Here is a 12,730-nt window from a genome sequence, read left to right as displayed (position 1 = left end):
GGATGGAAAAGAATCCATGGGTGATTTTTCTCCATCCTCTCCCCAAAGGAGTCTTCTAAGAAATGATTCAATGTGGTCTCTGGAAATTTCCTACATGACTGAGCAACCAACTGTGCCTTCTAGTGAAGTGTGGGGGGCCAGCTCAGCCAAAGGTCACCTTCTGTCTGCTTCCCCTTCCTCCTGCCTCAATGCCCTGTTCCCCTTCACTCTTGCTTCCCCGGGTTTGCATTCTTCCAGTAAAGCTTCAGAGTGTAAAATTTGCCGCAGGCTCTAATTTCCAGGGAAATCAGACTCAGACAAAGAATGCTGACTGCAGCAAAATTGTCACAACGCTCAGACATTGTTTTATGGACACAAAACCATAATTAAACCATTAGCACAGAGAAAAAGAAGGAAAACTAGAGCGAAAACAGGGAATTTCAAAGCTGGAAACTAAAATGAAAACAAACATGGACTCACAGTGCAAAGAATAGCCTCTGACCTGGAAGAGTTCACTTCTATTTTTTCTCTGCTGCTCACTAGCAAGCTCTCTTGTAAACTTTTTTTAAAAATTTTATTTATTTATTCATTGGCTGCGTTGGGTCTTTGTTGCTGCGCGCGGGCTTTCTCTAGTTGTGGCGAGCAGGGACTGCTCTTCGCTGTGGTGCGCGGGCTTCTCATTGCGGTGGCTTCTCTTGTTGCGGAGCACGGGCTCTAGGCACGCAGGCTTCAGTAGTTGCAGCACACGGGCTCAGTAGTTGTGTGTGGCGCACGGGCTTAGTTGCTATGCGGCGTGTGGGATCTTCCCGGACCAGGGCTCGAACCCATGTCCCCTGCATTGGCAGGCGGATTCTTAACCACTGCGCCACCAGGGAAGTCCCAAACCTTATTTTTTTTAATGATTACAATATAGCGAAAAGCTTTCAGTTCCTTAAAACCTGCTTAACCCTATGGATGCTAATGACTAGTCTAGACAAGAAAAAACAATATTCAGAAGAGTAATTGTTGTTTCAGATACAACTTTAATATATTTTATTTTGTGAAACTGACCAGAGTTTCAAAGGTTCATCCAGAAGTTCTGGGGTCAGGTGACCTGGGATTAAAAATCCAGATTTAGCCATCATTTAAAGGTTACTACCTGTTTAAGCTTCAATTTTCTCTTCTTTTAAATAAGGATAAGAGAGTACCTAAGTCATAGAGTCGTCATGGGTTTTAAATGAGATAATTGAGGGTCTGGCACCCATTGCTCACTGAACATCATCACCCATTATAGTCCCGATGAGGGACATCAATTCTTTGTGAGCAAAAATTGCTGCTGAGCAAAGCTACATTTATGCTTGTTGTCTTGAGGTAGATAAATTCCAGTTGGAGCTTTTAGCATGAAAGGAACATATGATTTTTTTCATCATTTTAAGTGTGTGTTCGTGTGTGTGTGTGTGTGTGTGTGTGAACTCAACCCATTTTACCAAGCACCTACCTTAGGCCTGGCATTTTTCTAGGCAGGAGGATAGATAGAGATCAAGATAAATTAGGTCCTCGTTCCTGAGGATATCTTGTTCATGGAAAACAGCTTATTATTGTTTTGTTTATTTGTTTGCTATTTCAGAAGGAAGTGATCAGCACATCAGCACCTGACAGGGTGATAAGAAGCTAACAGCCCAGGACAGAATGGAAACTTGGGTCAGATGTAGTGCACTGTCATTACCAAAAGAGTTCTGTAGCCTAATTTTGGTTCTTTCTACCTGGCCTTTGAACTACCCAATATTCTTTCCTGTCAACAAATTTGTTATTTCCTAAGTCAATTGGAATCCATCTTTAGTGCTTAAACTGAGAATCCTCTCTAAAAATTTTAGCGAGAACATCCCCTTTTATTGTCTAAGCCCATCTGAGCTGGACTTCCTATTCCTCGAAGCCAGAAGCACCCTGACTGATGCAGGAGTACCGGCAATAAGTGTTATCAGAGCTCTGAGCAATAACAAACAGATGGTTAGAGTGGGGCGTGTGCAAAGTTGAATTTAGTCCAGTGCATCTGCTGCAGGCAAGGAGATTGTGGCAGGCAATAGTCACGTGGTGACCATAGTACGGAAAGGACTGCAGGTCTGAACTTAGCTCTGCCTCCTGGCTCCTCCTGGATCTGAGGATAAGCATCACGCCCTCTCCACTGCCCTCTTTGTTGCGGGTAAAACATGAAGGAAGAATGACAGCCTAGCTTATCCTTTCCAATTATCGTGTGTTCTCCTTACCCCAATCCCATTCAACTTTGATATTGTTAGCTAAGGGTTTGCATGCCTATCATTGTGCTGGTTCAGCAAGGTTGGCTGTCTGTGGTCTAGACTTTCAAGTGATAGGTCTAATTCTAAGATGCCCAGGAAAGCACCCTCCCAATTGGCCCCTTTCCAGATAAGCACACTTGTTGAGAATCCCCAGGGTGTAGGGGACAGCTATTCAGTGTTGAGTCCTTGTTCATAGGGTCATCACGACATCAGATTATGAGGCAATGCCCTCACGCAAAGTAAGAGTACATTTAGAAATGACCTTGAATAAATAACTACTGGTTTCATAATTATGCTTATTTTTCTGTGTTTCCACTTGGACCTAGATTTTGGCTTGATCATGTCTTACTACTTTGTTAGCTCTTTGATGTCCTTAAGACATAATTTTTGTTTCTAATTTAGCCAGTATTTTTTTGTTATTTTCAGTGGGAGAGTGGTCCAAAATATCTTGGTAACCATATTGTCATAAATGGAAATCTTCCATTGATTTTTTAATTCCATGACTATATTTTTCATTCTTATAAGTTTCAAATGGTCTTTAAGTCTCTTTGACATTTTTAAATGATTTCGTATTGCCTGCCCGTTTTTTCAAGATTGTTGTATTTTTCTAAAATAGTTAAAAGTAGTTATTTCATATTTTGTGTTTGATATATCCAATAGGAGGTCTTTGGAGTCCTTTAGTGACATCTACTCTTTCTGCTGGATCTTGCTCATGGTGCCTTATTTCCTAGTATATTTACTATTTTTGCCTGATGGTTGTCTGTTTCTTGGAATTGGTGTGTTTGTGTGAAATTCCAGAACTAATAAAAAAAATCCATAGATTCAAAGAGCCTTCTCCACTCCCGTTAACCTGCTTCCCCCAACAAAGAAAAATCCCTAGGAAGACAAATTTAAAAACATATAGTGGGAATATAAATTGCTGCAGCCACTATGGAAAACAGTATGGAGGTTCCTTAAAAAACTAAAAATAGGGACTTCCCTGGTGGCCCGGCGGGAGAGAATCCGCCTTGAGATGCAGGGGACGTGGGTTTGATCCCTGGTCAGGGAACTAAGATCCCACATGCCGTGGGGCAACTAAGCCCGTGCGCCACAACTACAGAGCCCATGCACACTGGAGCCTGTGCACCACAGCTAAAGAAGAGAAAACCCACACACCACAACAAGAGACAAGCCTGCACGCCACAATGAAAGATCCTGCATGCCGCAACTAAGACCTGACGCAGCCAAAAATAAAATAAGTAAATAAATAATAAATCTTAAAAAAAAAAAAACCAAAAGTAGTTACCATATGATCCAGCGATCCCACTCTTGGGCATATATCTGGAGAAAACTCTAATTCAAAAAGAGACATGTGGGCTTCCCTGGTGGTGCAGTGGTTGCGAGTCCGCCTGCCGATGCAGGGGACACGGGTTCGTGCCCCGGTCCGGGAAGATCCCACATGCCGCAGAGCGGCTGGGCCCGTGAGCCATGGCTGCAGAGCCTGTGCATCCGGAGCCTGTGCTCCGCAAGGGGAGAGGCCACAACAGTGAGAGGCCAGCGTACCACAAAAAAAAAAAAAAAAGAGAGAGAGACATGCACCCCAATGTTCATAGCAGCACTGTTTACAATAGCCAAGACATGGAAGCAACCTAAGTGTCCATTGACAGTGAATGTATAAAGAAGATGTGGTATATACACACAGTGGAATACGACTCAGCCATAAAAAAAAGAATTAAATAATGCCATTTTCATAACATGGATGGATCTAGAGATTATCATACTAAGTGAAGTAAGTCAGGCAGAGAAAGACGAATATCATATGATATCGCTTATATGTGGAATCTAAAAAAAATGGTACAAACGAACTTATTTACAAAACAGAAATAGACTTGTAGACATAGAAAACAAACTTATGGTTACCAAAGGGGAAGGGGTGGGGAGGAATAAATTAGGAGTTTGGGATTAAAATATACACACTACTGGGCTTCCCTGGTGGCGCAGTGGTTGAGAGTCCACCTACCGGTGCAAGGGACACAGGTTCGTGCCCCAGTCCGTGAGGATCCCACGTGCCGCGGAGCGGCTGGGCCCGTGGGCCATGGCCACTGAGACTGCACGTCCAGAGCCTGTGCTCCGCAATGGGAGAGGCCACAACAGTGAGAGCCTCGCATACCACAAAAAAAAAAAAAAAAAAAAAAAAAATATATATATATATATATATATATATATATATATATATACTACTATATATAAAATAGGTAACCAAGGGACTTCCCTGGTGGTCTAGTGGTGATCCCTGGTCAGGGAACTAGATCCCAAGAGTTGCAACCAAAAAAAAAAAAAAAAAAGCCCACATGCTGCAACTAAGACCCTGCCCAGCCAAATAAATAAATATGTTGAAAAAAAAAGATAACCAACAAGGATCTACCATACAGCGCAGGAAACTATACTCAACATCTTGTAATAACCTATAATGGAAAAGGTTATTACCTATATATATACATGTATGTATAACTGAATCACTTTGCTGTACACCTGAAATATCACTGATGAACATAGATGCAAAAATCCTTAACAAAATACTAGCAAACAGAATCCAACAGCACATTAAAAGGATCACACACCATGATCAAGTGGGGTTTATCCCAGGAATGCAACGATTCTTCAATATATGCAAATCCATCAACGTGATACACCATATTAATGAACCGAAGGATAAAAACCATATGATAATCTCAATAAATGCAGAGAAAGCTTTTGACAAAATTCAACACCCATTTATGATAAAAACTCTCCAGAAAGTAGGCATAGAGGGAACCTACCTAAACATAATAAAAGTTGTATATGACAAACCCACAGCCAACATCATTCTCAATGGTGAAAAACTGAAAGCATTTCCTCTAAGATCAGGAACAAGACAAGGGTGCCCACTCTCACCACTGTTATTCAACATAGTTTTGGAAGTTTTAACCACAGCAATCAGAGAAGAAAGAGAAATAAAAGGAATCTAAATTGGAAAAGAAGAACTAATACTGCCATTGATTGCAGATGACATGATATACATAGAAAATCCTAAACATGCCACCAGAAAACTACTAGAGCTAATCAATGAATTTGGTAAAGTAGCAGGATACAAAATTAATGCACAGAAATCCCTTGCATTCCTATACACCTACAACAAAAACTCAGAAAGAGAAATCAAGGACACACTCTCATTTACCATTGCAACAAAAAGAATAAAATACCTAGGAATAAACCTACCTAAGGAGGCAAAAGACCTGTATGCAGAAAACTATAAGCACTGATGAAAGAAATCAAAGATGATACAAACAGATGCAGAGATATACCATGTTCTTGGATTGGAAGAATCAACATTGTGAAAATAACTATACTACCCAAAGCAATCTACAGATTCAATGCAATCTCTATCAAATTACCAATGGCATTTTTCACAGAACTAGAACAAAAAAAAAAGTTCACAATTTGTATGGAAACACAAAAGACCCCGAATAGCCACAGCAATATTGAGAAAGAAAAACGGAGCTGGAGGAATCAGGCTCCCTGACTTCAGACTATACTACAAAACTACAGTAATCAAGACAGTATGGTACTGGTACAAAAACAGAAATATAGGTCAATGGAACAGGATAGAAAGCCCAGAGATAAACTCACACACATATGGTCACCTTATCTTTGACAAAGGAGGCAAGAATATACAATGGAGAAAAGACAGCCTCTTCAATAAGTGGAGCTGGGAAAACTAGACAGCTACATGTAAAAGAATGAAATTAGAACACTCCCTAACACCATACACAAAAATAAACTCAAAATGTAAATCAACTATATTTCAATAAAATTTAAAAATATATACATATACACACATCCTCATTTATAAGATTACATCAGCTTGAAGAACAAATATGGAAGGATGCACAATATATTTTTAACCTGGCCATATGGGCATGGAGGTAGAGGTGAGGGTGGAGAAAGAACGATGTGGGTGATGAGGAGAAGGAGGTTGCGAATAGCAAAGCAAAAAAGGAACAAAAGATGCAAAAATTTATGATTATGTTTAGGTATTTTTATAAATGTATATATGTAGAAAAAAGCTTAAAAATAAAATGCATAAACAAAGAAAAACCATATATCTCTATATAGAGATATTCAAAATAAAATAACTGGAAATTGAATCTAAAAGTGGATTGAGAAAAATGTCCTGCAGTCACATGCAAAGATGACTCAGTCTTAAGAAATATATCAACATTATTCAATATACTGCATCAACTAATTAAAAGTAAAGAATCCTATGTTAGAATAAACATACGTCCCTAGAATAGGAATTGATAAAATTCAAAAACCATTCCTAACATATAAAGAACTTCTAAAGTTGGTGAAAAAAAATATCAGCAATCAATTACAAAATAAGCCAACAACCTGAAGAGGTTAAGTGGCCAGTCTAAATATGAAAGAACAATAAATAGTCATTAAATTGTTAAGGAAACACAAGTTAGAGACCTTCAGTTGTCACATCTGCAGCAAATATTCTCTGAATCTGGTTTTCAAATGTTTTTAAAGTTGTCTTTTTATTGACATGCAGATTTTAAATGTTTCTCATGTATGCAGATTTGTCATTCTTCTTATGAGTGTGATATCATTTTTACCCTTGAGATTTGAAAAAACGGAAGAGATTATAATAACATATAGGTTATAATAACATATATAATAACATTGTCAAGGACGTGAGGAAACCAACATTCTCATCCCATGTTGTGGATGGGAATGCAAACAACAGATTTTGAAATATAATCAGCTATATGACTGCTAGCATAACTAACACCTTCTTGGACCTGTTTTAGTTCATCCTGTCCCGTCACTGATGCTACCTAGGACTATACTGTGTGGTAAATCACTTCTCTGTCGTCAAGGGCTTTGGAGTTAAGATATTGTTTAATAATTATTAGGACCAGGTGGCCTCTATGCTCTGTTAGTCTCCAAACAATGATGAAGACCTTCACTGACGTATTCCTGGTGCCCATGAGACTAGTCACCCATTCCTAAATCTTGACTTAGGAATGGATGTCCTGTTTCCAAGCACCAACCCCCATACCCTAGGTTAATTATAAAGTGGTTTCAGTGGCCCCTGGGTGGTGCTGAGTGCAGCTGCGAATGCTGGATGGTTGTCTGCCCGATCCCCATTACACCCTGTAAGTTACCCTGGAATAAATGGATCCATTGATTAGACGGAGCTGCCCGCTAATTTCTTCAGTCTCAAGATGCCTTCTCACTTTTGTGGGCACTTTTCATTCCTTCTGTCCCCCAACATCAGGTAACAAATATTAAAACATTAAATATGTTCATCTTTAGAACTTGCAATCCTGCTTTGAGGAATCCATATTGCAAAAAGAAATGAACTAGCCAATACAAGGAAGTTTCTTGCGGCACTGCTTATAATATAAAACTTTATGGGAAGTGGGGGGAGCAGAGATAGCTGAACATTCATCAGTAGTGACATGGTATACTTTATAGGAATTTACAAAAATGAGGTGGTTTTTTTCCATTATTGACATTATATTACATCGATTACTTTATATGGAGGGATGTCCATAATGTACTATTAAGTGAAGAAAGAGAGATACAGGAAGTAATGAACAATGTGCTGTTTTTGCTGACCCAGGATTCATTAACCTTTCTGGTAAATGTGGTTTTCCTTTTGGGAGTATTATGAACTGGATGTTTATGCCCATGGCTCCCACTCCGCCAAATTCATGTGTTGAAATTGTAACTACCAATGTGATGATATTAGAAGATGGGATGTTTTGGGTACTTTGGATATTAGTTCATGAGGGTGGAGCCTCACGAATGGGATCAGTGCCTTTATAAGAAGAGATATGAGAGCTTTCTCCATTTCCTCCTCCTCCCCTTCTTCCCCCTCTTCCTCCTCCTTTATCTCCATCTCTTTCTCTGTCTCTGTCAGAGACAGACTCTCTCTGAGACTCTCTCTCAGAGTCTGCAAACCAGTAAGAGTATCCTCAGCAGACACCAGATCAAATCCAACTCTTGATCTTGGATTTCCAACCTCCAGAACTGTGAGAAGTAAATACTTGTTATTCAAGCCACCCGGTCTAGTATATTTTTGTTATGGAAGTCCAAACTAAGACAGGGAGCCTATTCTCAGTCCATGTGTACCCATGACACATGACTGGAAGATCACAACGAGAGTATTCCTCTGGCCTCAGGAATGGACATTTCATCGATCCAATCAGAGGCAGTGAGTGCAAAACCTCAGGACTTTCGTTGATTCTGTTGAAAGAGAAACATACTCTTTTTTTCCCTGGTTTTGGAGCTGTGAAGATGTAAGCTATTGCCACCACAAGGGAAGATTTGCCCAAGAATGGACCAGTATAGAGAAGACCAGCACCAAGACAAAGCAAATTAAGTCCCTAGATCCAGCTATTCTTGAAACCTTCTCAGTTTAGTGAACCAATAAATCCCCCGTTTTAGTTAAACAACTTTCTGTTTCTGTTACTTGCAACCAAGAGTCCTGATTAATATGTAGAATGATGTGAATGATTTGATTCTGACTTTATAAAACGAGCCTTTACAATTATGCATTTGTGTTTGAATAAATGTACATATTTCTTTACTGAGGAGAATATACACTAAACTGTTAACATTGTGCTTCTCAGGGGGATGGAATTGGAGGCAGTGAAGGGAAGATTAATAACTTTTTCTTTATACATATCTGTAATGTTTGACTTTCACACAGGTGTTTGTATCTTTTGCAATTTTTAAAACCCTATAAATTTTCATATGTTTTGTGTTTTTTCAAATACGGGAATTTATAAAAGGGGAAATGATGCAAATTACCCAGAAAAAGAAAAAAAAGCTTAAAGTTGATACTAGAAACATTTTAAAACAAATAATCATATCAGCTGATGAAAACTTAGTAAAACTTTTCTGAGTTAATTCCTGATTCCAGAACTTAAATATAATTGATTATTGCTTTTTATATCCTTACTTTGAATGCACATGATTAAAGCTTTTTAAAAATGTCCTTATTCCTAGTTAACCTGATGCACATATGGCTTTAATCCAATATATTTAGGAATAGGAAACAGGATTTCTCCTCCACGATTAAAATATACCCACCCCTACATTAAGAAAACAAAATAATAAAGTATTTCACTATTGTCCTGGAAATTTGTCTTTCTCAGATTTGAATTCTGAGTTAAAAAACTAATTATAACTTCTTATAACTTATGAAATATGCTTTGAATGATGCCTTCTGATAATGTTTGAGACTTTTTTTCACACTGGCATCTTTTATTTCTTGATTAGAAATGTAACCAAGGGTCTGATCAACCTAAATCAAAATCCTAGATCTTGGGGCTTCCCTGGTGGCCCAGTGGTTAAGAATCCTCCTGCCAATGCAGGGGACACGGGTTCGAGCCCTGGTCCAGGAAGATCGTACATGCCACAGAGCAACTAAGCTTGTGCGCCACAACTACTGAGCCTGCACTCTAGAGCCCGCGAGCCACAACTACTGAGGCCCTCGCGCCTAGAGCCCATGCTCCACAACAAGAGAAGCCACTGCAGCGAGGAGGCCGCTCACCACAACGAAGAGAAGCCCCCACTCCCTGTATAACTAGAGAAAGCCCGCGCGCAGCAACGAAGACCCAATGCAGCCAAAAACAAATAAATAAAATACATAAATTTATTTAAAAAAAACAACTAAATCTTATAATTTTATGAAAACACAATTCGAGGCATATGTTGTTACAGTATTTACATTTGCATTATTTAGTAAGATGGTTTTTTCCCTCCTGGAAGCTAGGGAAGGGAGATCAGTGAGAACATTAATGACAGAGCCAGGAGAAAACACTGCCAGCTCTTACCTTTGAGTGGCATTTCACAGGTCTTAACCTCACAGCCTTTTTTAAACCCGCAAAGGTCATTTACTTTCTCACACAAGCCTCTAACCCACTTCAGAGATGGGTTTAGTCAAAGGTAAAGCCCCTGTGAATTGGTAACCTGGTTTTGGGAAAAGACTTACATAGTAACTAAGGTGTTGGATAAACAGACAGTTACCATTTATTTACAAAGACGCCTCATAGCTATGAGTATTATTTTGATTGTGTCTTCAGAGCACAATATAGCTGTCTTAGAGCTCCTTTTCCCAAGGAGAGGATCAGTTTAAATATAATTAAAAGTTGGTAATTATTTCCTCGAATTTGGGTATATCAGGTTATTATGTTGTATCTGCAAACCCAGTATGCCATGTTTATAGGTAGGAACTTCTAATGTACCATATATTAAATATTATCCATTAAATCCATCAAAATGAAAATCTTGACAAATGACAGTAAGTGAAATAAATAAATAATGTCCTTGGAAAAAAACACAGTAATATGTAAATAATTTTTATCTTATAAAATTAATCCCATAAGAGAGCATAATTGACTTTATTGATTTACAGTACCGTCAACGTTCTTGTAATGTAACATTTAGTAGCTAGCCTTGGACATTAAATTTTAAACTCAGAATCACCATCAATCTTTTATTTAGATCTGATAAGCTTCTGGGGTTGCTCCAGCAGTGGTATCTTAATATGGTTCTCCCACATGGAGGGACTCACCTTCAGGATATTATCTGTCCTCTTTTACAAATCTATAAGCAAAAGTATTACCTATTATAATGGAAATAAATGACTAAAATTTTTTCACTTGGCATTGGGATAAGGATTACATTGCCTTGACTAACAGCTTATATATTTTTTTTCTCAGCTTTATTAACTCTAGCCAAGTCCTTAATTTTCATGAATGGAATTGAAAATACTGTTCTTTTAATCTTCTGGGTTGAGTTCTGGATCATGCAAAGATTAAGTGAAGTGATTCCAAACCTAAACCCTATAATTATGAAATGTCTGTTTTAAGTTGATGCTGGGTCTTCTTTCTCCCTCTACTTCTAAGTTGGGAAGAGAGCTTTCTGAACTGCAAATTAAGATAGTCTTGGCTTGTTCGTCTGTGGTAAAGCAAGCAGACTTCAAGAGGCCATCTACTTAGTTACCATTTGTTTTGTTTAATCTGAGATTAGGCCTAGGTTTACAAAAAATTTACTAAATTTAGAGTAGACAGAAGGCTTTAAGACAGCATTAGTTCGTAGGAGTTTCTTCCTACAGCCTCTTCTGAGTGGTTCGTGAATGGGCAACAAAATGTAAATAAGCTTTGACAAATCGGAGGATGCAGTTTGAGAGGGAATCGAAATATCTACAAATTGATCAAATAACATATTAGAGGACTTCTAAATGCCGGCATATGCCATTTTTTAAGGAGCTGGTAATAATTCCTCTAATGATTTACTGAATGTATTTTTACCACTGACCATTACCTAAGGGAAGAAAGATCATGTGACTCTTTACTGTAATGGCTCAGATAAAGAAAACCCCGTGGGAGGAAAGACTTAGAACTACAGCCTCACTTCTTTTTAAAAAAATTTTTTTATATCTTGATTGGAGTATAATTGCTTTACAATGTTGCTTTGTTTCTGTTGTACAACAGAGTGAATCAGCTATATGTATACATATGTCCCCATATCCCCTCCCTCTTGAGCCTCCCTTCCACCCTCCCTATCCCACCCCTCTAGGTCATCACAAAGCACGGAGCTGATCTCCTTGTGCTATGCGACTGCTTCCCACTAGCTATCTATTTTACATTTGGTGGTGTATAAATGTCCATGCCACTCTCTCACTTTGTCCCAGCTTCCCCTTCCCCCTCCCCACATCCTCAAGTCCATTCTCTATGTCTGCGTCTTCTTTCCTGCCCTGCTGCTAGGTTCACCAATACCGTTTTTTTAGATTCCATATATGTGTGTTAGCATATGGTATTTGTTTTTCTCTTTCTGACTTACTTCACTCTGTATGACAGACTCTAGCTCCCCCCACCTCATTACTAATAACTTGATTTCATTCTTTTTTATGGCTGAGTAATATTCCATTGTATATATGTGCCACATCTTCTTTATCCATTCATCTGTTGACGGACATTTAGGTTGCTTCCATGTCCTGTACAGCCTCATTTCTAATTGGAGTGTGGTGAAAAAGACACTAGTTACAACTGGAACAAGGGGCCAGGACGGCTGCTTGCCTTGTCTTGCAACCAATAGTCAGCAAAGCTTTGCATCAGCATATGAGACAATTTTTGCAGTCCATTTGGGGGGTTAAATTGTAGAAACTCTCAAAGGGACCAAATTGAGGACATTTCTGAGATTTAGAATTTGACACTTGGTTTAAGAAAGACTACAATGGGTAATGTGACCTTCCACCTTAGAGATAGTATTATTAATTGATGAAGTGTATTAGTTTAGTTTTATTTTTATAACTCTAATAAACTTAAAGGAATGTCTTAGCGGTCATTTAGAGTGGGAAAACATATTTATGATACTGTGCTTTTCTGCTGTTGCTTTCTCTGCTTGAAGAGCCTGCCAGGAACAGGATGGTGAAGGAA

The sequence above is a fragment of the Globicephala melas genome, chromosome 4, assembly GCF_963455315.2.
Source record: "Globicephala melas chromosome 4, mGloMel1.2, whole genome shotgun sequence".
NCBI lineage: Eukaryota > Metazoa > Chordata > Mammalia > Artiodactyla > Delphinidae > Globicephala > Globicephala melas.
This window is presented reverse-complemented; position numbering follows the sequence as displayed.